The following is a 17,641-nucleotide window of genomic DNA, read 5'->3' on the forward strand; positions in this document are numbered from 1 at the left end:
GGCAGAAAGAGAAGAAGAGCTAAAGAGCCTCATGATGAAAGTGAAAGCAGAGAGTGAAAATGTTGGCTTAAAGCTCAACTTTCAGAAAACTAAGACCATGGCATCTGGTCCCATCACTTCATGGCAAATAGACAGGGAAACAGTGGAAACAGGGGCTGACTTTATTTTCCTGGGCTCCAAAATCACTGCAGATGGTGATTGCACCCATGAAATTAAAAGATGCTTACTCTCTGGAAAGAAAGTTATAAGCAACCTAGACAGCATATTAAAATGCAGAGACATTACACTACCAACAAAGTCAGTCTAGTCAAAGCTATGGTTTTTCCAGTAGTCATGTAAGGATGTGAGAGCTAGAATATAAAGAAAGCTGAGCACCAAAAAATTGATGCTCTTGAACTGTGGTTTGGAGAAGACCCTTGAGAGTCCCTTGGACTGCAAGGAGATCAAACCAGTCCAACCTAAAAGAGATCAGTCTTGGGTGTTCACTGGAAAGACCGATGTTGAAGCTGAAACTCCAATAATTCGTCCCCCTGATGTGAAGAGCTGACCCCTTTGAAAAGACCCTGATGCTGGGAAAGATTGAAGCCAGGAGGAGAAGGGGATGACAGAGGATGAGATGGTTGGATGGCATCACTGACTCAATGGACATGACTTTGGGTAAACTCTGGGAGTTGGTTATGGACAGGGAGGCCTGGCATGCTGTGGTCCAAGGGGCTGCAAAAAGTCGGACACGACTGAGTGATCTGAACTGAACTGAAGGCACCAGCAGTCTTAGCCAGAATCATATTTGCACGACCAATAGAAGTTGTCAATGTGGTAAAAATGACAAATAAGCCTGGATATCATTATCATAGGAATTTTACCTCATGAATCTCTATAGAGCATCCTAGGGATCTGCAGGGGCCCACATACTGCACTTTGAGAACTGCTGGTTTCATGAATTTCCTTCACCTGCTCTGGGCAGATTTGCTCTGTAGCTTTAAATTCACAAGTAATTTCCTTGGTTCTTTAGATAAAATCTAACATCCTTCAAAAGCCTATCACTGGGCCCTTTTCCATATCTCCAGAGTCATGCCATGCTGGACCCTACATGCATCAGTACAGTCTACCGACTCTGGTCTTGCTCAAATCTGAAAACGGAACAGAGCCATTCCTGCTGCAGAGACACTCTGTCTGCTATGCTTGGTATTGTGTTGTTTTTTCCTAATTCTGCTCTTCATGAGTTACCTGACAAATTCCTCCTCATTCTTCATGTCTCATACTTCAGATTACTTCCCTGGGGAGACTGAAGGTGGTCAATGAGCTTCCCAAGATACTTCCTGCCATCAGCATCTGATACTTCTCCTCTGGAGCCCAGGGCCCATGTGTAAATACCTATGACCTTATACCTACTTCTTTCATGACAATGTCCTTGCTCCAGTGTGAGCTCTGTAAGGTCAGGGCCTCTGCCTCTCATACTCAAGACTCTCTCCACAAGGCCAACAGATAAATGAATGAACTGCACGTCATCTTGCTATATGTAGTTTACAGCCTTAGGACATTGGGAAAAGAGTCAAAAGGAACAGGAAGAAACATGTCCTCAAATAAATGTCATGAGGAAAATAAAGGTACATTTGTTTTAAAGAAAATGATATATTTTTATGTTATAAATAGGATATATAAATGCAAGGACCATAAAATAAGTCAATGTAAAACTGAATTACATTCATACAAAAACATGTTATTCCATAAGATTCAGCCAGAAGGCATCAGATATATTTCCTCTAATTCTAAAAGCAGTTGGATGTCGATATGCTCAACCTTAGTGCCGATACCAAGAGTCACTCAAACTATTTCATAGCTGAGGCAGAAATCAGATTTTTGGAAATGACTGAACAATGAAGAGTCTGAACTAGGGCACAAGTCACTGAGAATCAGGTTTCTTCTTACTTCCTGAGTTTTCTTAGGAGCCTGTTAACACAGAAAGCGCCTCATGATTTTCACTCTGACACTTTCCCAGGCACAGTCGCTGTATCCCTTCTGTTGCAGGTAGACATGGATGCCCTGGAAGTACCTCTTCATGGCCAGCGTGGGGCCCGTCCTTCCCAGGGCAGAGTCTTCCTCTCCCATCACCTGCCCCAGGCAGGCGTCCAGGTCGTCCAGCTGCTGAAGGAGTCCAGTGCGGATCTGCTCCAGGAGGGTGGTGTCCCAGGCAGCAGAGGAGCGCTCTGTGTGGGAGAGGTTGAAGCTCTGCTGGAGCATCTCGTGGAGCACAGGTGACCGGGGCCTCCTGGAGTTGGACGCCATGCACCTGCTCCTGAGGGAATCTGAAGACATTCCTGTACCCCAGACAGGAAAGAGAGAGAATGTGCTTATTTGATCTACATGTGTGAAGGTCTCCTGCTTTTCCAAGTCAAGGCTCTGAGGCAGTCATGGACTCAGAGGAGGAGATGGGGTTAGAGACGAGCATCATCACTGTCATCATTGAAGAGATGAAGAACCATTGCTCAGTACCACAAGGAAGCTTTCTGGTTGAGTAGATCGATTGTGAGCTTTGATTCATCTTCATCTAAAGATATCCTATTGTGTGCTTCTTAAATACTAAGTCCCCATGTTTTCATATTCTGAATTTACCCAGATCCATGCATCACCTCATTTTGGGCTTGCCTTTTACTTTAAAGGCCTGGAAAGCTGTCATGAGTTTCCACTCTTCTGTAATCTTACAGTCGAAGTAAAACTTATTCATTAAAGAAGTAGATTTTCTAATTCAATGGAATGCTTGTCATCTCAACAACTTTGAACTAATGATATATTAAGAGTTACTGGATCTTTCTTCCTGATGCTACAATTAATTTTTAAGGAAACTTTGTTACACTTCTTTTTAATACCTTCTTTTGCCTGCCTCTCCATATTCCTCTTGAAAGAGTTGATCAGATGTGAAAGAAATCTGAGCTTTACATGCATGGACCTCACCTTATTCTCTGTGGCAAAACTTTTAATTTGTCAAATTTGGTGTTATTTACACTCCATAATTGAGAAAATTACTAAGCACTCATTAAGTATAAATCAATCTGCTGGATTTTTTACAGAGTCCAAGTTGCTCTACTTGCCACAAGATAAATTAATGAATCCAAGATGAGGTATGGGGATAGGAAGGGAATTTATTGGGAACAGGCGGACTGAAAAGATGGAAGACTAGAGCCTCAAAAAAACCGTCTTGTCTGGACCTGGATGTCAGATTCTTTTATGAATCAGAGGTGAGGGGAGGTGAGGAAACAAAGCAAAAAGACCTTTACATTCCTGCAGATAACTCCCAGAATGGCAAGCAAGCCTCAGGTAGGGGGACGTGTTAGTTGCAGTTCCTTACAGTCATTTCATGGGGAGTGTGAAATGGAATATCTCACGTCGTGAAAACACACAAAGATGCCACATCTATCTGATTCTGCCCTTCCCAAATGTGAATTTCTGGGCCGCCTGGTAAGTAGCCAAGTAGGCTGCCCCTTCCATTGCCCCACACAGAGTCACAGTCCTTCACCGGTGAGCGGTGTCAGGTTATCTCCCTGAGGCAGGCCATTAGGTATGTTAACAATAACACAAAGACTTAAAGTCACAGAAGCAGATCCAGTGTAAATCCAAAATTAACCCTCCCTGGCTACACACTAAGCCTATACCAAGATGATTAATCCTCCAAAGTCACTCTCATGAAAATAAAGTATAACCGCCACTCCCGTCCAGGTGTTCAAGTGGTTCAATGTGTCTTTGCTGCTTTCCGGCCGCCTGTTTTAGCCCAGGCCACTGTCCTTGCCATGTCCAAGCAACCCACTTTTTCTCTGCTACTTTTGTATAATTTTCATATTGCTACCTCTTCTTTGTATTTCAGTTTGTAAAAGCTGTGCTAATGCTCCTGCAATCATTTCTCTTTCCACTTTGAGGTTTGTTGCAACAAAAAGGAACAGAAAACATAAATGAAAAGAAGAGGCAATATATTTCCTCTGTGAATTTTCAAGAAATCAAAACTTTCCGCTGTCATCGAGCATTCCTGGAAAGTACAAATAAGCAGTTAATAAAAAAGTCATGCACAAAGGTAAAAGGAAAGTAAACGATGTAATTGACAAAACTATACAGACCTCTTCTCCGTCCAAATGACAAAATGTCACTTAACTACACAAATGGGGATGAAGAGCTCCACAGAGTGACAGATTTCAGACCAGCCCACGTGAGACTGCTTAGCCGCAGAAAGAGCCAGAGGAGGGAGCAGGCTCTAGGCAGAGTGTTACCTAAGGGGCTAGTTGTCAATTTGCTAAATCCCAGTATCTATTTATCTTTATTTGTCTGTTTACATTACTCACTCTTCATGGACGTTATTGGATTCTGAGGATGTAAACCTATTAACTCGTGAAAAGAGACTGGGGTACAGACTGGGCGGTTATTTTATTCACATGTGAGAGGTCAGCTATTACCTGTGTTAGGTAGTTAGAATAGGGAAAAGGAGTCCAGAATGGCGGTGGCTAAAAGACCTGGAAGGGAAAAGCCCACGAAAATAAAACAAGGAAGTTCCGAGGACTGGAGCGAGAACCTCAGGAAAAACAAACTACACTCCAGGCTGGCCCAATTTACATAAGACAGGTCCAGGGACAGAGAAACATATAAAAGAGGAGGCAAAGCCCTCTTCTCTCTCTCTCTCTCCCGCGCGATGGGGCGCTCTTCTCTTCGAGTCTTTGGGTTGACGTACCCTCACACCTCAAAGACGCATTTTCCTGCTATTATCTAAATAAATAGAGTTGTAACACTGAGCTGGGACACTGATTTATTTAAGAGCTGTAACACGGTCTGTCCAAGACCAGAGAGCTGTGACCCACCGAGGGGGCTTCAATGTCTGTCACTCCAAATTTTTGTTGTGACGAGACAAATAACCGACGATCATACACTCGCCTGACATCTATGGTGCCGTGACTCGGGTTTAACCTGGCTGAAACAACCTCCACGCGGAAGAGGCCAAGCGCAGCAGGAGCCCAACTCGGCGAAGCTCCTGCGGTATAGGCGGAACGTGAAGAAAACCCAGCGCAGGGGAAGGCCCATAGTGCTGGAAACCGGGGCAACGAAAAACGAACTCAGCAGAAAGCCCTCGCGGCTCAGCCTCAGATTCCAGAAGACCTCCGGTTAAGGTAGGAGGTCCTCGCTCCTATAGCTGGAAGGACGTGCCTAACAATTACATCTCTCGCTTCTTATTTCCTTGAACCCCCCACGAACAGGCAGGTGGCAATGGACGCAATCGAGGGACTCTGGAGAGGCTTCTCTTCGGTATGTCCCAAAGGCACTATCTGCTGGGCCCCAGTAGCGGTTACCCAAGTCGGTGGGGGTTCTTCTGTCCCTACTCTTCTCTACCAAGAATCAGGCCAATGAAAACTGTGAGCACCGGTCAGATATTTAGCAAATTTTCCAGCAGGCTATGAAGGGTATTCCTTGGCACGTTTTTCCCACTTTTTTCCTCTTTTCTTTCAGCTCTTTCTCCCGGGACCTGAGCCCGAAGAAGATTCACCCAAGCACTTCTTTGTTGCTGGGATGGACAGATATCCTCCCACCAGTTTCTGGTGGTCCCTGAGTGTCCTACTCCCTTAATGGGAAGAGACATACTCACTAAACTGGGGACCACCCTTGTGATGGGGAGCTTTTCAGCACCTAGGGCCCTACAGCTTCTGGTTACTACTGAGGAACTCATTACACCTCCAACAGAGAGAGAACAAAGACTATGGAAGGACAAAATTAACCCCCAGGTGTGGGACCGGGGATTCCTGGACGAGCCCACCAAGCTGAACCGGTCATCACTGTCCTCCGAGATCCCACTAGGTTTCCTAACCGGAAACAATATCCTCTCAAAAGAGAGGCTCGGGAGGGACTGCTGCCTTTAATAAATAAATTCCTTGCTTGTGGGCTATTGGTCCCCACCAGTTCTCCATGTAACACCCCAATTCTCTCAGTAAAGAAAAAGGACGGAACCTGGTGAATGGTTCAAGATCTCTGGATCATAAATGAAGCTGTAGTCCCCCTCCATCCCACAGTCCCAATCCCTATGTAATCTGGGAGAAATCCCACCCAGTGTCAAGTGGTTTACAGTCTTGGATCTCAAAGATGCATTTTTTTGCATACCACTGACTAAAGAATCCCAATATCTTTTTGCCTTTGGCTGGGAGGCCCCAGGAGAAAAACACCAACAGATGACTTGGACAGGATTATCTCAGGGGTTCAGAGATAGCCCCCACTTGTTTGGACAGGCCCTTAGCTGGGATCTCCTAGATCTGGACCTGGGAACTAATGGGAAAATATTACAATATGTAGATGACCTACTAATCTGCTCTCCGGATGAGAAAAGTGCCTAACAACATGCAATTCAGGTTACAAAGTCTCCTGTGCTAAGGCACAGATGGTCGAGACAAAGGTCACATACCTGGGAGTTCAGATTACACAGTCTGGGAGGCTGTCCTCTGGTCAGGTACAGGAAATCCGCCAGTTGCCCTCCCCCACGACTCAAAAACAATTGTGGGCTTTCCTGGGGCTAACTGGGTACTGTAGAATCTGGATACCCAATTATGGTCTAATTGCCCAGCCCTTATGTAAAAGTTTAAAGGGACGAGATGATTCAATCCCACTAATGTGGGGAACTCCTCAAAAGAAGGCAGAGGCTACACTAAAACAGGCCTTAACTCAGGCACCTGCCTTGAGGTTGCCAGATCCAAAAAAAGCATTCCAACTTTATGTCCATGAAAGAGAGGGTATAGCCTTGGGAGTGTCAACTCAAAGATTGGGATCTGAGCCCCAGCCTGTAGCTCACTTATCCAAGAGACTTGATCCAACTGCCCAAGGCTGGGCCCCGTGCCTTCAAAATCTTGCAGCTATTGCAATCACTATAGAAGATGTTTTAAAACTCTCCTTTGGGGGCAAACTAACTATTTTTACCAGCCACCAAGTAAAACAACTCCTAAATGGGAGAGGACATTTATGGATGTCTGATCAGAGAATCCTCAGATATCAAGCAATACAGATGGAAAATCTAGGCCTCACTATATCCCCTTGTGAGGTTCTTAACCCAGCCACCCTCCTGCCTACCACGAGGGCTCTCTGCCCTTTCACTCCTGTCTAGAAACCTTGGACCACTGGACAAAACCCCAAGAGGGATTGTCAGAAGATCCTTTGACCAATCCTGAGGAAATGTGATACACTGACAGAAGCAGTTTTGTCTTGGATGGAAAAATAAGAGCCGAATATTAAGTAGTCTCCAATTTTGAGATCATAGAGGCTAAGCCTCTGCCACAAGGTACTTCAGTCCAATTAGCTGAGCTCATAGCCCTGATTCAAGTTTTAGAGCTGGGAAAAGGAAAAAGAATAGCCATTTATACTGACTCCAAGTATGCCTTTCGTGCTACATGCACATGCAGCTATTTGGGAAGAAAGGGGCCATTTGACCACCCGAGGGTCCCCAATCAAATATGGTGATCAAATCCTTAGACTCTTGGAGGCAGTCCATCTGCCCACTGAGGTTTCAGTCTGCCACTGTAAAGGAAACCAAAAAGGGAGCACTGAAGTGGCACGAGGGGACCAAGCAGCTGAGCAGGCAGCTAAGAGAACAGCATTACAGAACCATGATCTAATAGGGGTTGCCACCTTAGTTCCACAGACGAATTTGCCAGAAACTCCTTCATATACTGAAGGTGAGACTCTTAAAGCTAAAAATGAGGGCTTTCAAGAAGATCATATGGGGTGGTTCCAAAAGGAGGGGCTCCTTTTTCTGCCTGGGAATCTCCAATGGAAGTTGGTTAACTCCTTACACGCCACCACTCATTTAGGAGAAGAGGCCCTCCAAAGATCACTGGAAAGTTCTTTCAGAGGAACAGGCTTCCAAACAACCATAAGACAAGTGGCCTCCTCTTGTCCCACTTGCCAATTAAACAACCCCCAAGGAGCTTGAAGACCCCAGCTGACCCAGCCTGTCCAACGACGTGGGGCCTATCCAGGAGAGGACTGGCAGATGGACTTCACCCAGATGACAGTTTCTCAAGGGTATAAATACCTATTAGTCATGATAGATACATTCACAGGATGGATTCAAGGCTTTCCCACCCAGATTCAGAAGGCTAGGGAGGTGGTAAAAAAAACTGCTCCATGAAATCATTCCAAGGTTTGGTCTGCCCAGGTCATTACAAAGGGACAATGGGACATCATTTACTTCTAAGATCACTCAAGGAGTCTCTAAAGCATTGGGCATTACTTATTATCTCCATTGTGCCTGGAGGCCTCAGTCTTCAGGAAAAGCAGAAAGAGCCAACCAATTCTTAAAATCAGCGATAAAAAAAGATAACCCAAGAGACCTCCCTGGGATGGAAGGAGGCTTTACCAATAGCGCTCCTCTGTACCCATATTGCCCCTAAGGAACAGGTTGGTTTTAGTCGTTATGAGATGCTATATGGGAGACCTTTTGTTTATGTCAATGACCTCTTCCTAGATCCAGAGGTTCAGACCATCCAGTCTTATACCATGGCCATTGGGCAATTCCAACAGGATATACGCTTGTGGGTATGAACCAGGACCTAAAAGGTTCTAAGGAGTCACCACTATATGCTCCAGGGACTCAAGTCCTAACTAAAGTCTGGAAAGATGGGTCCCCAAAGGCTCAACTCCAGCCCACATGGAAGGGCCCCCACCCTGTAACACTTTCTACTCCCACAGCGGTCAAGGTGCCAGGACATGACTCCTGGATTCACTACTCACGAGTCAAGCCGTGGAAGAAAACAGAAGAGGACACTCAATACACCTGTGAGCCCCTGGGAGATCTCAGATACCTATTCAGGACAGAAATGAGTGCCATTCTAATAAACGACCCCAAAATCTGGTCTTTGGGGATAAGATTTCTCAAGACAGCTCTAAAGAGCCAACAGAGCTTGGTAGACATTATACCGCAAAACAGACAGGAGATAGATCTTCTGATCTCTGAACAAGCAGTGACTTGAACCATCCAGGTGATGTAAATTTAAAATCGACTAATGCCCCTACTAGTCCTTGTTACACCATACTGATGCTGCTTATGTACTGTCAATTGTCTAACCTGTCTTGTCTCTGCCCAGGTCAAGCTATGACATGCAGTGCCAGTTCAACAAAGATATAGAACTACAGCCAACCATGGAAAACATCAGTCACCCTTAGATGGACACTGCTATAAGGACTCTGAGGCCTGAGACTAGCAAGAGGGGGAGGCCCAATGCCCCTCGTTGTCCCAGTTCAGCAGGAAGTAGCCAAAGAGACATCGACGCCCCTATTCCCAAGAATTGGGCCTCCCATCTCTTGAGGGGGGAATGTTAGGTAGTTAGAATATGGAAAAGGAGTCCAGAATGGCGGTGGCTAAAAGACCTGGAAGGGAAAAGCCCGCGAAAACAAAACAAGGAAGGTCTGAGGACCGGAGAGAGAACCTCAGGTAAAACAAACAACACTCCTGGCTGGCCCAATTTACATAAGACAGGCCCAGGGACAGAGAAACATATAAAAGAGGAGGCAAAGCCCTCTTCTCTCTCTCTCTCTCCCACGCGATGGGGTGCTCTTCTCTTCGAGTCTTTGGGTCGACCTGTCCTCAAGCCTCGAAGATGGATTTTCCTGCTATTATCTAAATAAAATAGAACTGTAACACTGAGCCGTAACACTGATTTATTTAAGAGCTATAACTCTGGTCTGCCCAAGACCCAAGAGCTGTGACCCACCGAGGGGTCTTCAATGACTGTCACTCCAAATTATTGTTGTGACGAGACAAAGAACCGAGGAGCATATACTCGCCTGACACCTGGAGCTGCTAGATGTAAGTGATTTGGACAGGAAGTCATGTTCACACAAGAGATGAGATTAGATATAATAATGTTGACCAGTGAGCTGAGAATTAAAGGAAGGGAAGCAGGTCATCTCAATGAAATTCTATCCAGTTTCCATAGTTGGATGTGTGAATTTTCTGCCTCGTGGGAACAGCTAACAGATACTGAATGCTTATACGTCCAGGTATTGTCAGAAGTACGTTACATCCTACAGTCTTCACAGCTAGCCAGTGAAACAGACTTGATTATCAGTTCCAAATAAAAGGAGAAAACTGGAGTGCTGAAGGTCACATAGCCAGTGCAGGCTGGAGCTGTGACATCAAACCAGACAATCGTGCCCCCATGTCCACTGTCTAAAGCTCTGGACTGAGCTGGCTGCTCTGACTATGTGCTTCCTATCATGGAAGGATACTTAGTAAGTTCTTCCTCTCCAATTCCTATTGTTTGTCACAAAAGTGCCATTCACTCATTCCAGGGACATTATAATCATTACACTACAAATGAAGAGTACACAGTTCCCTTTGAACTTGCTAAGTTCCAGTCCTACATCGGAAATGGTGTTTGGCTGAGATGTACAGGAGGAGCCTGACTGACTATGGCAATTTAGCAACATCTTTGAGAGTCCCTGCTCCCATCTGAGATATTATGAGAAATTATCCACAAGGTTAAAAAAACCATTTAAATTACTCTTACTATCTATGTTTTCAGAAGATTGTCATTTTCTGAAACAAGCTTCAAATACTAAGTCTACTAAAGCTTTCGTGTGTATGGTTTTGTTAGAACTGGCTCTGGGACAGAGCTGAAGCTCCAACACTTTGGCCACCTGATGGGAAGAGCCCACCCATTGGAAAAGATCCCAGTGCTGGGAAAGATTGAGAGCAGGAAGAGAAGGGGGCGGCAAAGGATGAGATGATGGAATCCCATCACTGATTCAATGGATGTGAATTTGAACAAAGTCTGACTGATAGAGGAGGACAGGGAAGCCTGGTGTGCCGTAGTCCATGGGATCAAGAGAGTCGGATATGCCTCGGTAACGAACAACAATGGGACAGAGAACCCTCCATGCACTTCCTCTGGGACAGACACCTTGCTGATACTCCACATGTGGCATTACTGCCTTTAGGGAGCTTACAGTCTCTCAGGGCAGTCAAATGTTACATAGTTAGATGGATTACTTAATTACAATTGTATGCAGTGTAGCTAAAGGAGAATGTGTAAGGTTAATGAGGAATAACATGGAGGCAGAATAGTTTAGTGGTCAAGTACCACTTATGCAGGTAATCCTGACTGTTTGCAAGTTAAGTAATCTCTCTGAGTTTTCAGTTTCCTTATTTGCAAACATGTCAATAATTATAGTAATTATCTCATAGGGAAGCTGTGAAAATTAATGAAATGTTTATTAACAACACTTAGCTGAGAGGCCGCCTGTAAAATCTTCTGCCATTAATATTCTTAAAAATTATCTGTACCTTACAGAATTGGTAAAGACATGTCATTACAGGGTTTGAATATAATTGCAACCTCAGTGTCCCTGAGTGTATGAGTAGGTTATCACTTCCCAGTGAAATATCTAAGGAGATGAGATTATCTGTATTATCACACAGTGACTGAAGCAAAGTTTCCTGTGAAATATTGTAGTGGTAGAGGAGAAAGAGAAATAAACACAGGCAAACTTGAATTTTTTAGGACAATCAGCACCTTAAAAAGTGCCTTGCAGATTATAGTTGCAACATAATTCATTTTTAACAAATGACATCAGTGATACTGTTCCCTATAATGTCTCCAGTGAGCTTAAGTCCAACTCAGGTGATATCGGAAAGGTACATACACACAGGAAAATATTTTAAAGAAAGGGGAAAAGGGTAAATAAAGAAAAAAGAAGAGAAATCAAAATGTTCCTCTTATAAGCTCTTTTTATACTGAATATTTCTTGGTGACCTGGAAAAGCCACCATATATATATATATATATATATATATATATATATATATAGTATGAATATTTCTGCCTTCTCTGAATTTCACCAAACTCTTCTCCCCAAGAACAGCTAACAGGTGTGAGAAGCATAATAGATGGCTGTGTAGCTATCAACCACAGTGGAAGGCAAAATTTGATGTCCCCCACCCCAGGTACTCATGGCAAAAATGAGCATTTATAATTCATTTCATTACAAAGAGTAGAAAAAGAAAGGAATGGGCAAAATGTGGAAAAGCCCAGAAAAGGAAAGTTTCTCTGCTCACTCTTTAAGAGCCACCCATCACCCCAAGTCCTCAGAACTTGCCTAGCCCTCCCTCCAGGTAGCCCTGCAGAGCCCCCAGCGTCCCCGTGGCCCTCCCGTCTCTCTGCTGCTGGCTCTGGGGATGCTCTGCTCCAGCCCCGCGTGCTCTCTGGGCTGCGAGCTGCTTGCGAGCCACGGCAATCTGGAAAGCTTCACACGCTGGAGTCAGATGGAGAGAGTGTCCATCGTGTCCTGTCTGAGGGACAGGACTGACCAGATCTCCTCAGACCCTGGAGGACGGGCCAGGCTGAGAAGACAGAAGCCACAGCTACTGTGCACGGGTTGCTCCAGCTGACCTTCCAGCTCTTCAGCACCTCGGTCTCCTCTGCAGGTCGGGACGAGAGCCTCCTGGACAGATTCCTCGAGGGACTTGATCAGCAGCTGGAGGAGCTGGACACGTGTCTGAGGGAGGGAAGGTCGACGGAACAGTCACCTCTAGGGAGTGAGAACTCCAGATTGGCTGGAAAGAGTTACTTCCAGTGAATCAGTGTGTATCTCAAAGAGAAAGAAACAGCTGCTGTGCCTGGGAGGTTGTCAGCGTGGAAATCAGAAGGAGCTTGGTCTTGGCCAACAAGCTCATTGGGAAACTCAGGAAATAAAGAAGACGTTGAATCTGAAAACAGTTCATCTGGTCAACTAAATGGCTATTTTCTAAGACTCAAAGTGCAACCTTTAACTCTATTTTTGTGTCAGAAGAAATATAAGTGATAGCTAATATATGGCATTATTTAAATATATGTTAAATGTTTTCTTACCGTAACTGTTTAAAACAGATTTCAGAATCCATTTTCCATATCTTAAAAAGTTGTAATATTTATTTATTTATTTAAATTATTGGAAATATTTAGGCCCTTCATATCATTTAAATCTTTATCATTCATAAGATATTTGCTTTGTACTATATTGTATAAGACTATTCTTGTTTCTCAGTAGAGAAAATAAAAGTAATTTGAAATAAACAAATTGACTTGCACACACCTTTGACTGAAATCTAACCCAAAGATGATCCTTGAGGATAAACCTATACTGAAGTCACCTGAATAAAGTGCGAACGGGGTTACCCACTTTTGGTGACATTTTGAGGATGGATTCAATGTGATTCTTGAGACATAGATTAGAGGATGGAGGGAAATGGGTGAAGAAATGCCCAGGTCATGTACACAGTTGCCTGCTTGGGGCCTTTAAAAACCGAAGCGCCTTCAAGGATTAGTGGAGAACCACATACATCATGGGAGGTCAATCTGCATATGTGGAATCTAGGATCCTGGAGTAGGATGTGGAAAGGAGAGTAAGTTTTCCACACTTGGCCACTCCTGAGAAAAAAGTCTTACAAGCTGTTCAAATGGAGGCAAGAAGAACAAGGCAGGCTGCGGATTACAGAGACAGCTCAGAGATGTGAGAACCAGCAGCTGCCATGATAAATGTGACTCTAAAGAAGTAAGAGCGTTTCTTAAGCTTATCTAAATATATGAACCACACATGTCATTGTTAAACTTTTAAATAATTCACACAAAGGAATGCCTACGCTTGACATCTAGGAGGATGCACTCTAATCCTATACTGTTAACAATTAAATGGGCATCCTTCCAGACATTTTTATATGGAGTTAATAAATCTATACATATGGACATAGACATACTAATGTATATCACATAAATATCAATTTTTCATATACTTCAGTTTCTCGTTTATTTGTATTTACTTGCAAATAGATCTTTAAGATTTTTCTTTATTAGTACATAAAAATAGACTGCCTAGCTATAAATTGGTGCATTAAGTCTTAACTGCAAAATTCTATGACTGATTCATATCAATGTATGACAAAACCCACTGGGAAAAAAAAAGTTATTATGAAATAAAAAAAAAAGTCTTAACTGCAAAACTAAGATACTCATAAAACCACACCATGATAATGTGGTTAAGATTAATTGCTTTAATTCATAGAACATGCTCAGAATGGTACTAGACACTTCCCAAGTGCTCCTTACATTAACCCTTCTATTTGAATCTGGTTAGAATATTTTCTGACATTCTGGGTCTGTGGTCAGGAAGATGAGGCAGTTCCCAGAGAGCTGTTCAGAGACAGATTCCTGCAGCTCCCCACTGCACAGCGAGAGGAGAAATAGCCATTCACGGTGAAGATGAGGCCAAGTCTCTTGCAACAATACCCAGAGTTCTAGAGAGAAACATTCCTACGTGGCACACAGCCCAGCTGTCTACAAGGACTCACCCCCACCCTCACTGGATTCTTGGTTCTCCCTGGAGTTTAGGAGCTCAGAGTTTCAGCCAGGAAGACACAGGCGTCTGGGAGACAGTCAGGAGGATGCCCTGCGCTGTGCACTCAACCCAGCCAGGAGGTCAGGCCAGAGGGGATTCCCAGTCTGGATCCTGAAATCCCGTTTGGCAGCTTGCATTTAGTTTCCTTTTCACTTGTTGCATCAGCTTCGTAGCTATTTTTGCCTTCTGGGGTTCATTACACATTCTCTGATGATGTAACAAAACTCAAGTCACTTGTCCATTTTAAGTACGTAGAGCGCTGTGCTTTGGGCTGTTTCACTTTAAGGAAGATTCAGAAACTGCCTCAGAGACAGGAAATTAACCCAGAACCCACACAGTGGGACTTGCTCATGTGTCAGCAGAGGGCGGCCTCTGAGGCTTGTTCAGCAGCTGCAGCCAATGTGTTGTCCTTTTAACTGTTTTCTCAAACAGGTTGGCCTGACTCGCTGCACCCCTGACAGAGATTCTGAGAGTTAAAGTCCAGCTCAGAGAACGGGCTACGATCTGAAGTTAATGCAGCCTTGATGCAGACAGGCATGTTCTGAAAGGGCCAGTCTGTCCAGCAGCAGCGGGACCTGGCAACAAGCAGTGAAAACAAGTCATGGGCTGCTCCCGACTGTTCCTGGGCCATCGACCTTCTGATGGGAGCGTTCTGAGAGTGACAGGGGTGCAGGTGGAGGATCCTCTGGTTGGATATGTTCTGGAGGATTTAGGAGAGCTAGGCAGAGAGGGCTTCAGCCAAGTACCTAGTTCCAGCTGCATCCTGAAGTGAGCAAGAAAAAAAATGGGCAATGAGTCTATCCAAGGCCTGTGACAAGATGTCCAGGGTGTGAGAAAGGAGAAGAGAGACGACTTCAATTAGGGCACTTAGATCTCTCTGCACATTGTCCATCCCCACACCCGGTGGGAGGCTGAGGAGGGGCGCTGGCCCACAGCTGTCGGCTGTGAGCACAGGGCAACCCTGGCCTGGGCAGAGTCAGCCTCAGGTCCTGCGAGAGGGCGTGAGCCGGGCCGCAGCTGGAAGATGCGAAGACACGCTCTTGCCTCAAGCTGGAGATGGACTTTGCATTGTGGTCCTGAAGCTGCACAGGCAAAATGTCTCCAGTTTAGGTTGGCCTATTTTTAAATTTTGTACACATTTATACAAATGGCATGTGTTTTCTTTTGTGTTGAGTTTTTCTTACTCACTACTATGTTTGTGCAAACATTGTGCTTCTTACATTGTGTTATTAACAAACCTATTACAAGCATAGATAATTTATTTGTTGATGCCATTTTAAGGGATATTTAGTTCGTTTTGTGTTTGGTACTATTATGAATAGTGCTGGTATAAATATTCTTTACTTATATCCTGAGGGAGATTCACTTGATTTTTTTCCAGGGTGATTGCTGGACTTTTTAGGTCATAGGCTATGCATATTTCAACAATCCTACAAAGTGTTTTTTAAAGTACAAATTTACACACCAAATAGCAATTGCTCTATGTGATCATCACACTTGACATTTTCAATCCCTTAAAATTTTTATTTGCAGACAATATACATTTATTTAAAATTTTGAAAATCCAACCAAATACTTTGAGATACAGTGCTTGTAAAGTTATCCAGATTAAAACACAAAATTATCTTGATATGTTTGTGTATGAAAATGCAAGGAAAACCTAGTCCATTAAAAGTAGAAAATGTAATAAAAAACGGTTTCATTCATTCTTGCAACAACAGTAAATAATAAATATGTTGGGAAAAAACCTCAGAAAGAATGTGAAAAATATATAATCAAGCCTGTAGCAAAACTTTATTGAGAGACACTTTAAAAATAGTCCAATCAATTGGCAGCATTTGCTTCTTTTGTTTGCTTATGAAGTGGTTAAGAAACTTTTGCTAAATAACTATTTGCTCACTAAAAGACACTGTGAGTCTCAGTAGGAGGTGGCCTTGGCAGTCTCCTATTGTATACTCTGTATTCCCTTCTCACTGACGCTGACCACCTCATCACATGCTTACACTTTTTTGCTCACTCAGAAGACGAATTAGACAAGTTGTTTAATCCTTATGAATGATCAAGATGAAAAAAAGACAAGCTCAAAGTAACAGAGAAAGCTTCTATTTTGCATTAGTTTCTGCCATCTAATTTGAATCAAATTTCAATTATAGACTTGTACTTAGAGGCCAAAAGTGAAGGTAATTTGCCTGTCAATGCTACATTAAAAAGGATTAAAGTGTAGGACGTCCCTGGTGGTCTAGTGGTTAAGAATCCGCCTGTCAATGCAGGGGACACGGCTTCCATCCCTGGTCAGGGAAGATGACATATGCTCTGAGGCAACTCAGCCTGCGCACCCCAACTACTGCGCCCGAGCCCTAGGGTCTGTACCCGGCAGCGGGGGAAAGCTCCGTGGTTCAAAGCCTGAGCACCTCCACTAGAGAGCAGCCCAGGCTTGCTCCAACAGAGAAAGCCCACCTGCTGCAACAAAGACCTAGTCCAGTTACAAATATTAACAAAAATTAACTAGTCTACACTTTATTAAGAACTCCCTAATGTCTCTCCCCCACCCCCAAAGACTCTGGTTGCAGCAATTTTTTATTTATTTTCTGATTTTTTGCTGTGAGACTTGTGGGATCTTAGTTCTCTGACCAGGGATGGAAGTCAATCCCCCTGACCTGAAAGCATACAGTCCCAACCACTAGATCTCTGGGGAATTCCCAGATCTCCTTAGTTTTTAACCTCATGTTCTTTTTCTGTTCTGGGATGTCACTTAGGATGCCCCATCACCTTTAATGGCCACCTCTTCTTAAGCACTTCCGGCTATGACAGTTTCTCAGTAGTAGACTTTTTATGTTATTGTCAATGGTATCATTTTTCAATGTCATCTTCCAACTTTTAATTGCTCATATAAAAAGAAGTGGTTGATTTTTAATTTTGATCTTGTTTTCCTACTGCTCCCTCCATCTTGAGCTGTGCTGGTCACCATGGAGCCAACAACCCCATGTGGTCAGCTGGGCGCTTGACTCGTCCAGCCTGACTGTACTATGACTGACAGTATGTCCTGCATTTTGAAGGCACCATGGAAAAGAAGAATGTGCTATCTCATTAATAAGTTTATATTGGCTTATGTTGAAATGATAACATGTAGATATACTGTGTTAAATAAAATATACTGTTCAAATTAACTTGTTTCTTTTTACTCTTCTGATGTGGCCTCCACAAAAATTTAAATTGCACATTCGTATAAAAAGAAGTGGTCTTTTAATGTCCTAGCTGCA

The 17,641-nt window shown here is 43.8% G+C and overlaps 1 protein-coding gene and 2 pseudogenes across 1 annotated transcript in view; 1 reads left to right on the forward strand and 2 right to left on the reverse strand.

Moving 5' to 3' along the window:
- Positions 1-17,641, reverse strand: part of LOC136148257 (interferon omega-1-like) — a 107,630-nt gene that overhangs the window by 29,869 nt on the left and 60,120 nt on the right. The gene's annotated exons all lie outside the window — the stretch shown is intronic.
- Positions 1,954-2,542, reverse strand: LOC136148714 (interferon omega-1-like; annotated as a pseudogene).
- Positions 3,298-12,703, forward strand: LOC136148715 (interferon alpha-3-like; annotated as a pseudogene).

This window comes from Muntiacus reevesi, chromosome 17, assembly GCF_963930625.1.
Source record: "Muntiacus reevesi chromosome 17, mMunRee1.1, whole genome shotgun sequence".
NCBI classification, from domain to species: domain Eukaryota; kingdom Metazoa; phylum Chordata; class Mammalia; order Artiodactyla; family Cervidae; genus Muntiacus; species Muntiacus reevesi.